Genomic DNA, 17,365 nt, shown 5'->3' with positions numbered 1-17,365 from the left:
GCCAGTGATACCTTGTGACAAAATATAAACTGTCACTTGATAGAAATGAATCCCAATAATTCTGTACTTAAAAAAGTTACGTCTGTAAAATGCTCAAATTCCTCAAAGTTACAGAATTGCAGAATGCATTTAGCATGGCAATGAGCTATTTTAGGTAGGTAGAAAGATTGAATAACTTGAGGTTGTTAGCATGGAACAGAGGAGGCTGAAGTATGTAGCTGATGTATGAAACCATTATGTACAATGTATAGAACATTGAAGGAGAATGAAGGATGTGTTTCCCTTGGCAGAGAGGTTAATAACTTGGGAAATGTATTGCACTGGAATAGCAGCACTGGAAAGAAACGACATTCCTTGGAGGTGTGATGGTGAGTTTTGGCCAGCTAAGAAGGTATTCACAATTGAAGGGCATGACCATTTGTGTGGTGGGATCCGATCATTACCTCAAGGTATTTGAAAGTCTGTGTGCCATTTTTCACTGGCAACCAGACATCCCCATGAGCCAACATTCTGCCTGACAGCAAGAAGTACTTTGAACTTGAACTGTAGCCACTGCACACACCACCTCCCATCGCTCCCCCTGGCCATCAAACTTGCACCTTGCAACCTTGGACCTCTAAACCATCACCTAGCATCCTCCCTCTAACACCTTTGACCTTCCCTCCCACTTTCTGTGACCCTCAGGCCACCCACTATCAGCCTTAATCAGTCAACCTAGAGTTGCTGCCATCACCATTAAGCTCCCATCACATCAGCATTGCATTACTCCCCGGACCCTGGCAATGCCAACCATCATTCATGACCTTCACTTTATTACCCTTGATTTATTGACTTGTCCATTGTTATCCTTGACTCTCCCAGTCAAGCCAATGATCTGCCCTCAAACACCCCTTTATCTCACTTGAAGTTCCTTCTGTAGGGATTGGCCTTCCTTGTCTTAGGTGTTTCCCTCCCTTGATCCCTCACAACCTTTCTCAGGGTTTCCATGGCTTCTCCCTTCTTTGGGCAGCTGTGATTCACCCTTCCCCCCACATAGCCATGTCCCGATCTCCCAGCCAACCGAGCTCAATGCACGAGCTCAGCCTTCTCTCCACATGTTTCACAACGTTCCTACATAAGAAAAGTAGCTTCTACTCACTCATCATGCAACAGGAAGACTACCTCACTGGCTGCATGCTACCATAATGTGCCGTGAGTCTGAAGACGACTGTATCTCATTTACCATCTTAATTGCCAGGTTATTATTTAAACTGATAACCATGTGTTTTATGCATGACATGCTACTTTGTTAAAATTAAGTTCTTACCACTGGCCACAAAACATGATGTGCCTTTGTTCCGTCACCTATTTCTTAAACTCCATTCTGACATCAGGAAGCTGATACTTAAAGTGATGCCCTCTCGTTCACTCGCCTTGTTTCCCACCTTCAGGAGTTCACTTGATTCCACACACAGTTGGTAGTAGGATTAAAGGGGAGTTGACAATTTATTTTATCCAGAAGGTATTGAGATCCAGGATTCACCGCCTGAAAAGATGTTGGAGGTGGGAACCTTTATCACATTTAAAAATATTTGGATACATGCTCGAAGTGCAGTAACCTATTGGAATACAGTAGGATTAGATTGAATATTTCTTTATTATTTGGCACAGACATAATAGGTCAAATGGCCTCCTGCTGTGCTATAAACTTTGATTTGTTTTTTATTCCATAAGAGAATTACAAGCTCATTAAAGCATTTTGTCCAGGACACAGAAACTGGTGAGATTTGTTTTTGTGATAACAGAAAATGCACTTGAAGTAAATAAGATTTTATCTGTTTTATCACAACCTGATTATGTCTATTGACTCTGTCGCCATCTGATTCACTTTGAATTATCACTGGTGATTAGAGTGTAGAAGTATTATTAAGCTACACAAGCCGGAAGGTCAGACCTTGTTTGTGATGTTCCCTTGATTTAAACTTGAGGGACAGTCCTTTGGGTACATTAGTGGAGAACTGCTGGTGTTGTGGTTCTGTGCTCTAATCTTAGTGCCTTCAGAGAGAAGGACAACGAAAAGGTTTTTAAAAAATCAGTTACAGGTGACATGTTTATTATCTACATTACGAGCTTAGTTTAGACTGTGTATTAGTTCTGCCCTTTTAGAGAGATGGAGGGTTTAAACAGCCTCAGGAGAAGCCAGCTGAGCACTATGGTGGAGACAAAGATTAGTCATGAGGGAATGTTAAAAGGACAGGAAGAGAGAAAAAAAATTGCATTTATTTATTTATTTTGTGACTTTTGGATACTCCAAAACACTTTACAACCAATGAAATATATTTTAAATCCTAAGTGCACTGCAGCCAATTTTCACAAAGCAAGGTCTCTCAAATGACAAGGAGATAATGGCCAGTTAATCTATGTTAATGATATTGCTTGATAGATAAACTAGGGAGAAGGGCTCTGCTCTTCTTCCAAAAAGTGCAACTGGAGTTGCTGCATACATCTGAGAGGACTTATGCCTCATCTCAAAACTATCTCCAATATTGTGGCATTCCTAATTGTGTTAATCCCTATTGTCCCAATATTGTGTCTGCAGAGCTTGTTTGCTGAAGTCTCCAGAAAGGGATTTGAATTCATTGGGCGGAATCTTCCGGTCTCGCGCACAGCTTTTGGATACGCAGCCGTGGGAACCTAATTGGGCAGGAAGTAAAAATTCAGTTTCTCAACAATGCATTTAAAGTTATTAAAGCTATTAATTTCTCAGAACCTTTCAGGTGAGTCAGCTTTCCTGACTTTCAAGGTCTTGTGTATGCATTAGCACACAGTCCACTGGAATTACATTCACAAGCACAATCTTGTTAGTCAACACATGTGTTCACAAACCCAGTTATATGCATGAAGTGCATACCTAGCATGGTAGACTTCTCCCTCCAAACTCCAGTGAGTGCAAACATTTTCCATTACTTAACTCTTTCATAGTCAAACCATTTCTTTGCTGAAATGCTTACAGTGTAGACGCTGAAGCTTCACATGTCCCATTAGCCTGTCCAGGCAAGGCAACTACACCTGATGATGCCAACAAACATGATTGTGACAGACACAACTGAAAGGTGACCTGAAGTAAAAATGGTGTTCAGTTTAAATGAGGTGAACAGAAAAGGTTCACTGAAAGTTGTATTGGGTAGAAAGAAAAAGTTGAAATAGAAGGGGTGATTGCGAAGGGCGCTGGGAGGATCCTTAGACATGGCGAGGGCAAACTGAAATGTGGGGTTAGGTGGAAATGGTTGACAGTGATCAGGCAAAGTGTAAAAGGAAGGGCACTTTAAAGGTGGGGAAAATGCTGGGGAGGGAGAATGAGTGGCAGTGTTAAATGCGAGGCAATGTAATTGAAAGACTAGGCATGGAGGTCTGGATGGGAATAGGGAGTGGAATCAGCAGGATTATTGAGGGAGATAATGGAAGAGCCTCATGTCACAGGGGTAATTGAAATAAGATAGAGGGAAGGCCAGAAGAAAGTAAAACATCATCTGCAGTTCTAGGGGTAATCAGTGTATTCTAAAGGGGGAGGATAAAATATGGCAAAGGAGAAGGAAAGGTTTACTACCACCACTTGGAATAAGTTTTGGAAAAGATGGTTTCTCAGAGAATGCACAGTACGAACAGGAGAGGTCATAGATCCATTTGTATGTGTTCTTGCACAACACAACCACACCAAACTGAGGCAATTGAAGCAGATACTGAAAAATACTATTGCTCAAGTTCTCAATTAAGGGCTTTACACAGAAGGGAAGGCCTCCCTGTACAATAAAGGTAATTAAGCTCTTTCAGTTCCAAACAACAAGATTGTTCATTAATCATTATCCTTTGATAAAAAAGACATCTAAAAATCACCAGCAATGCTGATGGTTCAGAGAGGATTACGTTATTTCATCCAAAAAGAGAACATTCACAGGGCCCATGTCTACAAAAACTAACCATTATGTATGATTTGGAGATGCCGGTGTTGGACTGGGGTGTACAAAGTTAAAAATCACACAACACCAGGTTATAGTCCAACAGGTTTAATTGGAAGCACACTAGCTTCCAGAGCGACGCTCCTTCATCAGGTGATTGTGGAGGGCTCAATCGTAACACAGAATTAATAGCAAAAATTTGCAGTGTGATGTAACTGAAATTATACATTGAAAAATTGATTGTCAAAAACTGTTAAGCCTTTCATCTGTTAGAATACAGTGACAGTTTCACTTATTTCATGTGTAAATCACAAAACCTTTTTTTAAAAAAGTTGCATTCTCGGATTAGCTGTTAACAATGGTGATAGCTAGACAATATGTTGAAGGTGTTAGCCCCCTGTATTCTCTGTCTATGCCATGATGTTTAGATTGATTCTAATCTAAAAAGTGAGATAATGGAGTTTTACATTAATTCATCCAGTTTTTGAGCTCAGAGTTCTACATGAATGCATGTAGTTTTTGAGCAAAGTACAATGTAACCCTGCAAGTACAAATTCACCCCACAAAATATATGTGTGCATGTGGGTCTTTGCCTGTGTGGGTGTCTGTCTGGGTTGGGGTTGTGAGTGTGAGAAAGCGTATATGTGTGTGTGTAGTGAGTGCAGAGTGTCTTAAGTCTGTGAGGGTGTGCATGTGTGAGTGTGAGAGTGTGTGTCTGTAAGGGTGTGTGTGGGTATCTGTGTATATGTGTGTCCGTGTGTATGTGTATATAGGAGTGCCTGTGTGTGTGTGAGAGTGTGTGTGTAGGAGTATCTGTGTGTAGTGTGTCCCCTATCGGTACCCATAGGGAGGGCCTCAACGGGGACCTTGGGTTCATGTCACATTAGAGGTGACCACCATTGCACTGTACATACACACAAATACTCCTACACACACACACACTCACACACACACAGGCACTTCTATACACACATACACACAGATACACATATACACAGATGCGCACACAGACACCCACACACACCCTTACAGACACACACACACACACACACTCACACATGCACCCCCTCACAGACTTAAGACACTCTGCACTCACTACACACACACACATACACTTTCTCACACTCACAACCCCCAACCCAGACAGACAGACACACAGACAGACAAAGACCCACAAGCACTCATACATTTTGTGGGGTGAATTTGTACTTTCAGGGTTACATTGTACTTTGCTCAAAAACTGCATGAATTAATGTAAAACTCCGTTATCTCACTTTTTAGATTAGAATCAATCTAAACATCATGGCGTAATCAGAGAACACAGGGGGCCAACACCTTCAACATATTGTCTAGCTATCACCATTGTTAACAGCTAACCCGAGAATGCAACTTTTTAAAGAAAAGGTTTTGTGATTTACACATGAAAGAAGTGAAACTATCACTGTATTCTAACAGATGAAAGGTTTAACAGACAATCAATTTTTCAATGTATAATTTCAGTTACATCACACTGTAAATTTTTGCTATAAATTCTGTGTGTTAGGATTCAGCCCTCCGCTATCACCTGATGAAGGAGCATCGCTCCAAAAGCTAGTGTGCTTCCAATTAAACCTGTTGGACTATAACCTGGTGTTGTGTGACTTTTAACTTAACCATTATGTAGGCTGCATTTTCCAAAGTTGTAGGCCTGTCTAATAGAGAATTGTGAAGGCTACCTACATTCAGATAAAGATTAAGGCCATGAACATCTTATACCTGACTACATCAGGAAAGGGACAACCAATCATGGTCATGGAGGGTCCACTTCACAATGTAGTTGTAAGGCAGGCTTTCACCCAAGACTGGAACAACCTGTTAAGGATCCAAAGAACATGCAGACATGTCAAGAACTCAAATAAAATCAAACAAAGGCCTCATTCTGATATTCTGAGAAGAATGGAGAACAGCAACAGAACCAGAGACCTGGGGCTCAAGGGCTGCAGGGTCTTCAGCACCATCGAGAAGGCCACTGAAAGAGTGTGTATCAGCTTCCTCCAGATTGGTGAAGGGCAGCACCAGAGGAACCTTCACATGACTAGGAATGGCATCACTTAAATCTGTCACCCCTTACAGTCAGACCTGCAGCAGTATGGCTTGGGAGGAAACACGATACCTGTGACACTGAAGATCAGATTAACTCTTAGGACTAAGAGGCCTTCGACTACATCCCACGTGGCACTCAGAGCTCCCTGGCATTATCCAGTTAAATTCCTGAACAGGAAGAGATTTTATTCTCTCAATGTCTAGCTTAATGTCAAAGGCAGCAGCAGCTTCATGTCTACACCTTCTATGAAAATGTAATTACAATGTTTACATTCTACACAATGCAAAGTCCCTTGAATGTTTCCCTCTGCCTCCTCACCATCACCATCAGAACTGGCTCATGAGTGATAAGAGGTGCGCTCAGATGTCATGGCTAATGACACCATTATGAATCCCACATACTGGTGGTGAGCAGCATTACAATGCCATAATTGAATGGATAATTGGTTTCTGAAGATATGTTGGTATCGCCTGGCCAGCTTAGGAGGAGCATTCCAGCCGACAGGATCTCCTGAATAGTGATTTCTTGCTGCATTTTGCATATCTCTAGCCTAATAACAGAATGAAAGCATAGAAGAGGAGGAGATGGAGCAGCCACATCTCATCTCCAATGAGAAAGACATAGAATCTGACGGAGATGCTGAGGGAGCCAACACTGGCGCTTAAGATGCAGAGGAAGCCAGGGCAGACAGACCAAGAGAATGCTTGGCTAGTAATTTTAAAACATTAATCAATCTTTTTCATATAGATTTTAAGTGTTTTTGTTCCCAATGCTCTAATAAACCTATTTTCAGTTTTCTGGCCAGAATGGAGTATGAGTTCAGTATGGAGTTCTGAAAGGTTACATTGATGTTACACTGATATGATTCAAACCTTTGAATGCACAGGATATGTATCTATCACTGAACTATAGAGGAGCTCCACTATGCTGATTAACTCTCATAGCCAAATAGCTATCTTAAGTCCTGTGTTCCAGAGATTGTATCCCTCCAGAATCAGCAGCAAATGAGAGTGTCAGCCCTCTTTGCACTCCTGCACATGACTTAAATGTCAGCACCAACCACCCCCCTCTCCAAGATGGTCTAAAGGAACACATACAGTCATTGAAATGCACAGCATGGAAACAGACAGGAACAAAATTTGTGATGCCCCAGCATCAGGAGTTTCCCCATTTGAGATGTTGTGTAATTTGCATAATACCTACAAGTGCAGTCCCTATTCAAATCTTGAGGACACTGGTGACTTGTGTTTATAGAAATATTCCCTGATGCATCATAGGATTAAAAAGAATTAAATACTGAGCCAAAGAAGATGGGAAAGGAAGAGTTGCTTATACTTTGCATCTTTCACGAACCACAGGGCCCTTCTAAACAGTTTACAACTCATGAAGTACCTTGGCAGCATATTCATTGTCTTAAAATGGGAAATATATCAGTCATAATGTCATAGGTTTGTATAGCACAGAAACAGACCCTTCGGTCCAACTCGTCCATGTTGACCAGATATCGTGAATTAATTTAATCCCATTTGCCAGCATTTGGTCAATATTGCTCCAAACCCTTCTCATTCATATACCCATCCAGATGCCTTTAAAATATTGTTATTGTACAAGTCTCCTCCACTTCCTCTGGCAGCTTGTTCCATACACGCACCACCCTCTGTAGTCAGAGGTATTAACGTATTTAAATAGACCACACAGTTGTCATACAAAGTCATTTTTGTTTCAAGTATAATGTTGCACAGGGGATGACATCCATGACTGGAATCTTTCTTTGCTTACTGTTCCATCTTGGTAGCAGCAGTTGAACTTCATGAAACTTCCTGATTGCTTTGCCCCTCACCTCACATGTCTTTGTCAGGCATCGTCTGTTGTGCCTGGGCCTCAAGAAGTGTGTGTGTGTGTGTGTGTGTGTGTGTGTGTGTCCCATATGGGTGTACAGGTAGTTGTGTGCAATGGCATCTCCCTCATCACTTAAGGGGATCGGGCACCTGGAGATCAAAGTCACTTGGCCATATCTCACCAAGCCAGAGAGTGAAAACATCTAAGGCTTGAGTGATCGAGTATCCACATACATCCAGCAGAAACTGACTATTTTCCTGGACCTGGCAGTCCCTGGGAGCTGTCACCCAGTCCATAAAGATAGACATACACCTATATACTGGAGTCACAACATCAGACAGAGGAACTGACTTTCACTTCAGTTTGCATACGACCTTTCATTCCTCTGTCAGAAATTACCATGCTTGCTTTGCAACTCCATCAATTCTTTAATGGCCACGTCCCTAAGCTCATCATGTATAGCGGGATTAGTGGGGGCATGTTCTCTAGCAGCTTCTCCCCAAGACCTCAGCCATTTCTTCCAACTTTGGCTGTGGGCCTGTGTCAGTTCTAGGCTCACTACAATGATCCTGGCACGACTTCAGTTAGACTATCCAGGTGACTGTCACTGCGCTGGTGAAGGGATAGGGAGGCAAGCCTTGATGTTCAATCCTCTGAGGCTTGCAATGGTTCTTTCTCAGCGGTGAGCTGTAAGGTGCTGTTTGAGATGAGTTTGCATCTGGGGCTCATCCTCATTTGTTCTGACTTGGAAATGGCATCCACAGGCTGAATAAAATTAAAATAAAGATTTGTTATTGTTATGAGCTGCGATTTGTACGAAGGATTTTATTATGATTTTGCCGTTTGGTGTGCAGATGTAAGTGTTATGGACCAGGCAAAACCCCACAAAACATGTCAAGGAGATAGCCTAGATCCTTTTCTTTTTATTTTAAAGGTAAGTGCCAGGCATTTATGATACAATTTGATTGGTCAAACTACTAGGCTTGAAGCAAAACACACTTCGTTAATACACTGTAGTTAAAATGCAGACAAAATAAAAAAAAGGAAAGAATTGGCTTAACTCTATTGAAATCCTTTACAAAGTAATCAACTACTCATTAACTGTTCCAATGTAGTGACATCCTGTAAGCATACCCTTGGTAAAGGTAAACTCAGTAAAATAGGTTGTCTCACGTGCAATTCTAGCAGCAGGAAGAAAACCTCAGCTTTTAGCTGCAATAGAGAGAGAAAAAAGAGCTTCTACATCTAGCTTCAAGACCCCAACAACTGCTACTGAAAGTTAAACTAAAAATCCTGGTTCAGTGGGAGCACGACCCCCACCCATTCAGGCTGCTTCTATTGATCTAACTTCAAAAAAAAGCCCAAGGCCTCACAAGCTGTTTACTTTATTGGCTTGATGCATACCACTCAGTACCTTTGTCTCAATCTTTCTTCATTAAAGAAAAGAAGAAAATAAATCTCTTTAAAGTCATAGTATCGTCACAAAAGTAGCTGATTAGATGCTTTCTAACTAGATGATTGTAGATCTCCCAATCTTTCTTTTGGGATAGGTTTGCTCTCCTGCCAGCTCTGTTTCCTGCTTCTCGAGGTGAGAGAAGAGCCTTAGGACAGGTACCCCCCAGTTTGTGCACTTTCATGATTGTTATGTCCATTGTTCACCTGCAGGAATGTAGCCATAAAAGGCAGTAACGTAGATCCATGAGTATTTTATGTGCCTTATTAGATACAGAAAGAGTTGTGAATTTCTGTGTGTTCATGTTAAGGTGAATGTAGTGTGGAGAAATTTAGGAGTTAAAGGATTTTGATTGAAATATGACTCAGTACTGTCAAATAAGTAGGGTTGACGCAAATCAATAATGGCTGAACTGATGATCTATGTGTATACCTGAAATTGCAATATAACATTCATCCCAATGAAATCTTTTTTGTCATGGTGGCCTCGTGACATAAAAAACTTTGGTGAGAAGTTGTCGATGTGTACATTCTCCTACACAAACAAAAACAGAAACTGGTGGGAAAACTCAGCAGGCCTGGCAGCATCCATGGAGAGAAATCAAAGTTATCATTTCAGGTCAAGTGGCCTTTCCCCAGAACTTTCATTCTCCTAGTTGTGATGAAATGTTATTGATCTGTTGAGTATTGTAGCTTCTTATATGTTTCAAATGCAAACCCTGGCAGATGTGTGAGAGGTAGGACTTCTGTGGGGCCAATGTTGCTATATTCATGCATGCAACAAACTGCAACAAACTGACAAACATTGATGCCATGGAAGTCATCTAAAGCAGATACCTGACACCCAACGGTGCATTTAACAGGCCTCTGAGGTTGCAAATTTACATTGCTAATTCACAGCCATAGGAGAATGAAGCATGATGTAGACACTGGCAGAGTAAAGTATTCTCTAGTGGCTCTGGAACCAGGTTGTCTTGAGCTGGTCTTTGCATCATATCCAACCTTTGACAGTCAGGATAGCCTCCTGTAGCCATCTGTAGGGAAAGCACTTACTTTTCCTCGTGGGCAGCCTTCAGGAGAACAGAAGTATCTCTCACCTTTCGGCCACCCTCCACACTCCCAAAAAACACAATTCTGCCCATAATCTTCTGAAATCATGAGCTCCTAGTTTGGCGTCTTGAGCTTGCTTATTAGTTTTAACATAGGATAGCTTGGATTTCCAAGACATTCTGCTCAACTATTTGTTCTTAATAAATTATTAGTGGCAGAGATTTCTTTTTATCTGAAAATAGTTTTTCAGTCTTGCCATCTATAAAGTATGTGCTATTGAAACAGCATAGGAGTAGGCTACGTTTACAATTTAATTGAGGGACTCATTCATAGTAGTAAAAAATCAAAATCTTCCCATAATTATTTATGAAATCATGTCAATATTATTTTAACATCATATTGAATTTGTATATAATGTTATTTTAATACACTCTAATCAGTGGGATGGAAATTCAAGTGGTTTCTCTCTCTTTTCCTTCTGTCTCTCTGAACCAGATCCATTGAAACAGTTGTATAAAGTCAAGAAATTAGCAGTAAGATTAACTGTGCAGCCAATTCTTGTTATTGAATTCTCTTCCTTCTGACTATGATTTCTCATGTAACAAAAATGGCAGGATGAGGATATATGTGTATTACATTTCTTTGTCAGTTGATGCAATTAAAACATTAACCTATCATGTTATTATGATTGCAACATTTTGCTGATTTTGATAAGTATATTTTGGAATTTTCAATTATTGAATGTAGGAGAGACATGAGATTATAATGCTATGGAAGTTACTATTAGAGTTGGTGAATGAAGACTAAACTATGACAAAATTGTTAGGATGTCGCCGGAAGTGAAGGGCTTGAGATATAGGGAGAGGTTGAATAGCTGTGGCTTTTTTCCTTGGAGTGTTGGAGGCTGAAGGGTTACCATGTAGAGGTTTATAAAATCATGAGGGGCATTGATTGGGTAAATAGCCAATCCTTTTTTCCTAGGGTGAGGAATCGCAAAACAAGAGGGCATAGGTTTAAAGTGAGAGGAGAAAAATTTTAAAAGGAACTGAGGGGTAAACATTTCACGCAGAGGGTGGTGCGTATATGGCACAGGAAGTGTTGAAGTCGGGTACAATAACAACATTTAAAAGGCATTAGGATGTGTATATGAATAGGAAGGGTTTAGAGGGATATGTGGCAAAAGATACAAGCTCAGATTGGGATGTCTGGTTGGTACAGATGAATTAGACTGAAGGGTCTTTTTCTGTTCTGTATGACACTATAACTCTCTGTGAGCTGATTGCAAGGAAGATTAAGAGATATGAAAAGAGGATGGGTACATAAGTTATGTGGAGGAGGAATACAAACATGGACTCAACATCTTTTTTTTCCATATTGTTATTTCTATGAATATGTCATCTGGTACTTAGAGAATTTGATGACTGCTCAGAAAATGGATGTAAAATGTAACTTTTTTTCCAGTGTGAAATACATTTTGTGAATCAGCCACCTATTATGCTGGTAATTTTATGTCAAGAGAATTGTATAACGAGGGCTGATCTGCTGGAAATTGTTTTGTGCCTTTGCTGAAATGGCTTTTCATTTTAATTGCCATTTAGGATAGTATAGTTTAAATTCTGATAGTTTTAAGATTGCAAGCACCCACTTTAAGACTGCTGAAAAAAACTCAGAGAGGAGAATAACATTAATTAATGAAATTAAAGGTTTGAGAAACATACCTAATATTGCAATAAGAACTGGAAATGTATTGACATTCCTGACTGAATTTTGTTTGGTTTGTTAGTAACTGTGGTAATCAGATATACAGACATGCATTCATAATTTAAACAGTTCAGATCACATTTGCCAGTCTTAATTTCTTCTGTTTTTTTATGACAACACCAAAACCTGATGACATACTACAAGTTAGAAAATAAGGCTAAGTTGTATATTCTTTAGAGGATGTTGATCTATGGATAAATTTAAAATTTTCTCTTTTAGACGATATATATTTTGAATTTAAAAATCTGTCGTTTGATGTAGATCTGTTTTCTTTCACCTCAGCTTTGAACTGCCATCGGATGTTATTTTGCTTCAGTTTCAAAGGCATTACACAAATGTTGGTAGTGATAAGTATTATTGTCACATTGTGAAATTGGCAGAGCACATATACTGGTTAGCAGCCCTGAAGGCAATCGGAAATGCCAAAACTTATAAACTTCAACAACAAAATGGGGAAAAAAATCTACTAAGAGAAAGAATTCAGAAAATACTACATAAAATATATTAAAAACATATATTAGAAACTGTTAGTGATATCATTGGTTATACATATTGACATCCCTCTCTTCATTTGATTAACTATTTAGAATAGATTAACAACTGAAGCATTTGGAGTAAATCAGCAGACGGTAGCAAATGGAGGAATATGTTAAGAATGTGTCTTAATTCTCTTCAAAGCTGCAAATGGGCTGATGATCTATAAAATCTACTCCTGCCTTGATTTCTGATTTAATCTGTCATCAGATATTTCACATGTCATCAGATCTTTCACCTTAAACAGACTAATCCCTATACTGAGAAATGTGGCTGAAGATATTGGGAATAATTGACAAGGAGGCTATAATGGTAAAGAAAGAACATTTTTTGTACTTAGTACCTTTCATGTTCTCAGAAAATCCAAAATCACCTTATAATCAATAAAGTAAGTGGAGGCAGTGGTATGGTCACATCACCAGGTTAATGATCTAGGACCCCAGGCTAATATTTCAGGGCAGAAGTTGAAAAATTATTCCAATAATAATCTGGAATTAAAATCTAACCAGATAGTGATCACATTATCATTGACATTGTCAATTGTTGCTAAGTCCATTGCTAATGTCATGTAGAGACTGAAATATGCTCTCCTAACCTGCTCTGGCTTCCCTGCAACTTCAGCCCCACAGCAATGTGATTGACTCTCAATTGCCCTCTGAAATGGCCCAGCAAGTCACTCAATTAGGCTTTGGCAATAAATATTGGTCTAGCCAGTTATACTCACATCCCATAAATGAATTACTTAAAAAATCAATAATGTTTTGGTTGGGAAGGGGAATGAATTTGGCAAAACAATAAAGTCCAATGAACAGAAATTATTTGTTAATCTGTTTTAGCAATATTGGTTGAGTCAAAGTATTGGTTAAAACACTGGGAGAAGTATATACAATTCAAATAGTTTTATTGAGCCTTGATTTAACAGCCCCTACAACGCCAATATTTCCAATGCTGCAGCATTCCCTCAATAAGGGACAAAATGTAGGTTATATTGGAAGAAGGCTTGAAAGCACATTGAGATAAGACTGTGACCATTGAGCCAAATTGAATACCTAATTACTAATGCAGTTGAAAAAAATCTTACTTAAACTCAATGATAACAGGTAAACCCTGGATATTCTCCATTCTTCAGCCTTAAAGTTTAATAAATGCAACATAACATTTGCAGGAATTAGTTCTCTGGAGTGAAGTTTCACTCATGCCTTTTCCATAGTAGCTACCAGAAGTGAAAATCAATGCCTGATTCAGCTTCTGTTTACCATTCTAAGTGACACAATACCACAAAACCCAACTCAGAATGAAACCTGTCTTTGTGTTTGGCTTCCAAAAATCAGTAGTTAGAGAAATGACCTTGACCTCCATTTCCTGATACTATAAACTGTGATGGTGATGAAAATTATGGGTAATGGTGGTTTGATTGTTTGGCTGCACACTTGAGCCCTCATATCCCACCCTTGTCTACAATTGACAGCTTTCAGGCCACTTACCCTGTGTTGCACCTCTTTCATATAACACTTTTAAAATAAATTTGAGACACAGGCATGTGTGCTTTATTTCATTTATATAATGCACCTTGACAAAGCATCCAGTGATATAAACTGATGCTATAATAGGGAAATTTTAGTGGTTTGACAATAAAACTATTCCTTGATATTTGTACTGAACTAAAGATATTTACTGATATTACAACGTGTGTGCCAAATGCAACTAGTATCTCAGAAATAGAACGCAATGGGCTGGATGTTAGGAGCCGCTATTGTTCCCAAGACAGGAACTGTTGCCATTCAAAAGTGGGTAGAAAAACATTGGATGAAGAAGGACAAATAAGGAAGCTTTCTCCAGGAGCTTGATTCTAATTAGTAGTCTGGTAGACAAAAATAGTATGAGATCATATTGTTATATTCTCTTCCTTTTAGATCACAATGTAAATATAGAGCTGTATGTAAGAAGGGGAGGCTTAGTGGTATTATTGCTGGAGTATTAATCTGGAGACCCAGGTAATATTCTGGTGACCTGAGTTCAAATCCCACTATGGCAGATAATGGAACTTAAATTTGGATTTAAAAAATTTGAAATTGAGACTAACGATGATCATGAAACTGTTGTCAATTGTCAGAAAAACCCATCTGATACATTAGTGTCCTTCAGGTAAGGAAACTGCCACCTTTACCTTAACTGGCCTACATGTGACTCCAGACCCACAGCAATGTGGTTGGTTCTTAATTGTCCCCTGGGTGAATAGGGATACAATAAATGCTGGCCTAGCCAGTGATGCCCCCATCCTGTGAATGAATATAAGAGAGAGGAATGGAATCTGGGGTTGAGATTGCCTCAAGATAAAAATAATAATCATTCTCATAAACTTAATTAAAGTGTTAAAACAAAATTAGCTCTGATGTCTCCTGAAGGGCAAAACATTTAACAGTGTACAGAGAACTCAACAGTAAAGAGGTTAACATGCAATTGTTTCTTTTAAGTCTGTATTATTTAACCTATTACTCATTTGACAGCATTTTAGCCATTCTGAAATTTCCAAGTATGATTAACTCAATTCATTAAGAAACAGGGGAATATTGTTTCTATCTGTTCCATTGCAACACAAGTGAAACAATTGGCAAGACTGATGTGCAATGTAATGGTTCTGAAATTTTAATGTTGAGGCTGCATTAAGTTCCACCTAATTTGATGATGCGACAGAATCTTTGAGTGGAGAAGAAACAGTCCAGCACAAAGTTCCAATGGAGAGAGACGTGTCATTTGTTTCCCCTGATTATCATTATCATTATTAGTTCACAACCTGTACCTGTTGCAATCATGCAATAAACATTTTGTTGGGTGAGGTAAGTGTCTTTACTTGTTAACACTCAATGGTAGTTTATTCTTTACAACTGTTAATTGGGTAGGGCCTTAGACTTAGTATTGAAAGATTAGTTCTGCCCATGCCAGGGTGTCCTTGGCGAGGAAGTACACGGATGTCAGGTGGAATGATTCAGGTCCTCTGTGACCGGTGGGCATTGCAGGGGGTGGAATGCTCCTCACTTTTCAAAACAATATTTTAACTTAAATTTCTTAAGTTTCTGTTGCTGTTTGAAATTGTACTGCAGTATCTCTTAGGGACTGCCCTTATTAATTAATTTTGTCTAATTATTTTAAAATAGTTGAAAGGAAGATTGGTATATTGATGTCAGGGTGTCCTAGGAGAGGGAACACACAGTGCCAGTGGGTATCAGTAAAACCTCTGTGCCTATGGGGTCACTGCAGGATACATCAACACTAACCACCCACCCCACACCCATCACCACCCCATATTATTCATTATTCTGAATTTGTAAATTTCATTTATTTTTGTGATTTTTGTTGTAGTGCCTTTCAGGAGATATCAGAGCTAATTTTGTTTTAACACTTTAATTAATTTTATTTAAAATAGTAGAAAAGATGTCCAACCCTGATTATCATTAAGCTATTAGACGATAGAAAGCATCACACCTGGCCATGTTTCTGTCCTTAGTTGACTTGCACAAACAGACATTTTTATCAGAGGTTATTAAACAGCCATTACTAATAGTAATGTTAGTAATTTATCCAACCCTTCAAAGTTTTGTTAGTTGAAATACCAATTATGCAACGGAACCTTTACAGGACAAGACTTTATTTGAGATGTTGCCTTAGTGCCTTATTTGTATTTCATCTCCTTTTCTCAGTGAATAAAACCACATAATGTGTGTTTGATTAATTATGCTGCTTTGGTTTTCATTGCTATGTTTAAGATACTGTTATGCTGCAGCTGTAAGTCCATTGTGTAACATTGATAATCTGGCAATTTGCATGAGCAGGCAAGAGTCCTTTCCATTTTGACAACTATTGAGTTTTTACTGTTCATGCCTACATTCAGAGCATGAAAACAATTTTTTTAATTTGTATCACAATTTTCTCTATTTCTGTTCAGCAGAGGGATGTGGAACAGCTAAGAAAGGATTACTGTAATTAAATAAAGACAAAGTGATGAACACAGTGAATAGATTCGGCTACCAAATCACCGACTTTACTTTTTTAAAAAATATTTTTTTTCCATTGTTCTGTCAGTTTCCAGATCAGCTTTCCAGATCATCTTGAACCATCTATGATTTCTATACAATAACTTCAAGACCAAACCTTTCTGATATCCTGAACAAACAGAGCTTCCACAATTCTGTTAGACAGTAATATCCGAGAACAACTCACCAGCACTCCTTTAGAAAAAATCGCAAACCATTAGATCTTAGAAGACCTTAAAATAATACATTTTGTTAAAATAGCCCTTGTTAATATGTAATGTTAGCTCAATACATAAAATTGTCACCTTTAGTTTTATCCTTTTATCATATCCTAGGTTTTAATCCAAACCATAATTCGTGAAAAAAAGTGAATGCTGAAACTTTAAGAACAATAGTCCATTCCTGTGAAATAGTCAAATAAAACAAACAGGCTAATAGTTAAATTGTACTAAAGTTCAGAAAAAAGAAAGAGTGGGTTCAGACATTGCACAGACAGCCTCCCACACAGCATGTACTGAATAGAAAACTCATGTCTGCTGCTTTTTAACGGGAAACCTGTTTATTTTAACATGGTGAAAACTATTAGCTCAGACCACATGGCTGTTGCTGAAAATGCATGTAACATGAATACTGGAGAGATACAATTACGTATGAAACTGTGCTGAACTTACTGGCTGAAC

This window comes from Chiloscyllium punctatum, chromosome 6, assembly GCF_047496795.1.
Source record: "Chiloscyllium punctatum isolate Juve2018m chromosome 6, sChiPun1.3, whole genome shotgun sequence".
Classification (NCBI taxonomy): Eukaryota; Metazoa; Chordata; class Chondrichthyes; order Orectolobiformes; family Hemiscylliidae; genus Chiloscyllium; species Chiloscyllium punctatum.
Note: the sequence above shows the minus strand (reverse complement) of the source record.